The sequence below is a fragment of the Pelmatolapia mariae genome, unplaced genomic scaffold (genome assembly GCF_036321145.2).
Source record: "Pelmatolapia mariae isolate MD_Pm_ZW unplaced genomic scaffold, Pm_UMD_F_2 NODE_ptg000838l+_length_44607_cov_1, whole genome shotgun sequence".
Taxonomy (NCBI): Eukaryota; Metazoa; Chordata; class Actinopteri; order Cichliformes; family Cichlidae; genus Pelmatolapia; species Pelmatolapia mariae.
In genome coordinates, this window is record NW_027052515.1 from 3,261 (window position 1) to 5,386 (window position 2,126).

The 2,126-nt window shown below is 37.1% G+C and overlaps 1 long non-coding RNA gene across 1 annotated transcript; it reads right to left on the reverse strand.

Moving 5' to 3' along the window:
* Positions 1-319: 319 nt before the first annotated feature.
* Positions 320-1,725, reverse strand: LOC134623697 (uncharacterized). The gene is made up of 4 exons (XR_010093431.1): positions 1,653-1,725; positions 1,463-1,553; positions 1,139-1,296; positions 320-499 (listed from the first exon to the last, which is right to left on the reverse strand). It is a non-coding gene; the product is annotated as an uncharacterized LOC134623697 (long non-coding RNA).
* Positions 1,726-2,126: the final 401 nt, after the last annotated feature.

Genomic DNA, 2,126 nt, shown 5'->3' on the forward strand with positions numbered 1-2,126 from the left:
TATTTTGACCAGATACATTTTACGGTAAATTCCTGGCAACCACAGCTGCCGGTATTTTACCGCTAAAAATACAGTACAATATGAGGAACATAAATGGTTTACCGTACATTTTACATTTGCAACCGCTAAATATAGAAAAACCTAAAGATGCTCATATATAGCCAAGGTAGTGAATATTACTGATAAACAATGAGAAAATTTGACATACTATTTGAAAACAGACTAAACATATCATTTTCTCTATTCCTACAAAACAGCATAGATCTTGAGAATACAGCATGTGTCCATATATATGGCTGGTAATCCATAGAGGAATGAATAAACATGAAACAAAATATTACCTGCCCCTGACCTATCAACAGTAATGAGTCACTGGGTCCTGCCTTGGTGAAGGAAAGGACTCAGTGGAGTTTCTAATGCGCATGGTGTCGAAGATACAAGCTCTGCAGGAGTACTTCAATGTCCATCAGGAGTTCACTTTGGACTGGCAGGATCCCCTCTGCAGCAAAAAATGGACAAAGTTTGATCAGTGCTTGAGCAAAATGCACAGAAATGAACAAAACGTGCTGCCAAAAACAGATCTAATGATAAATGATTTCTTAAGTGTAAAATATACAGTTCTTAAAGGATAGCTATTGTCAAAATGCAACCTGGGCTGTTTTTTTTTACCATAAACGAGACAAACATATATCTAAAAGCATAATTACGACAAACGAGCCGTTTTTGAGATTGACCGTGATTTTGTTTTGTGGTCAATAGCCAGTGAATGGGAATACTAGGGGGCCGGTGCATAAATTTGAGCGCATCAAAATCGATACAGTAAAAAAAAAAAAAAAAACAGCCCAGGTTGCGTTTTGGCAATAGTTATCCTTTAAATCTACTTATGTAAAAGTGATACATACACAACGCAGCCCTAATCACAATCATAATTTGTTGGAAAACGTATTTAAGTTTTCTATTGATTTATCATAGAACTTGAAGTTAATGGCTGAATGCATGGTGATGAGATCTATCATTCAATCTACATTTTATAGCGTATGAAACTGCTCACCTGGACATGAACCTGAGCTCGGCCGATTAAGATTAGTGTCTCCTGTCCATCTTTCTTTAGCAAAACTTGAATAATACCACTGCTTACCTCTTATTGAATCTTTGGGTGCAGACTTAATTGAAGAGCCTCGTATAAACAGGCAGGGTGTGATGTTTAGGGAAACCAAAGAATACAGGCGCCATCATTTCTGCCAGAAGACTCATGGGGTGCAACGAAGCTTTCATTGTGGACTGGCTAGATACCTTCTGCATTCAGAAAGAAAACAAGAAGGGCATACACCATAAACAATAATAACTGACAAAAATAATGAGACAAGAAATTAAAGTAACAAAATAAGTGCAAATCAAGTTTCCCTGTGTCGCAGTGTAGCTGAATGTTTTTCAACAATTTGATTTACGGTAAAACACATACCAAATATTTCCAGCCAAGGTTTGTTTCAATCTTCAGCATGTTTTTCCTGCCATTGTCTTGAAACTGTTTCATCTGTCCCTCTCATTTGATGCTGTTTACAAAAACAAAACAGCAATATTGTAAAGGGAAAAGGGAAAATGAATTTAATGGAAAAAAAAAAAGGAAAAAAGATTATGACCTGAAATCTCACCATTTCCTGAGAGTCACAGGTCCTTTGAGTATCCTTATGGTTTCTGCTCAAATTCAGTGTCTGAAAAGGGCAGGAACAAAACAAACCTTTTTAATCATAATAAAGACAAAATAAGATTTAGAGACAGACAACAAAGAAATGTGTAAAATATCTTCTTGAATCTGTTTACTCCTCAAAGATATCATGACCTAGACATGGTGGCAAGCCTGGCATACAAACGTTGAAGTATTTCAGTGAATTGAACACTGACCTGAACTTCACTCCTTCGACGTCTGGTGTATTGTCAATCTGGAGGCGATCAACAGCAGAGTTGTAGTTCTCTTTGGTACGTTCTGGTCCACACAGATTTGGGTCAGCACCCTGAAATTCAGATTCGTACCTGCAGAAGTACTTTGAAGAACTAAAGTTTTCAGTGAAGCCACCAATACAGTGAGAACCCAGATTATCACCAGCAATGCAAAACAAAGTTCCTTT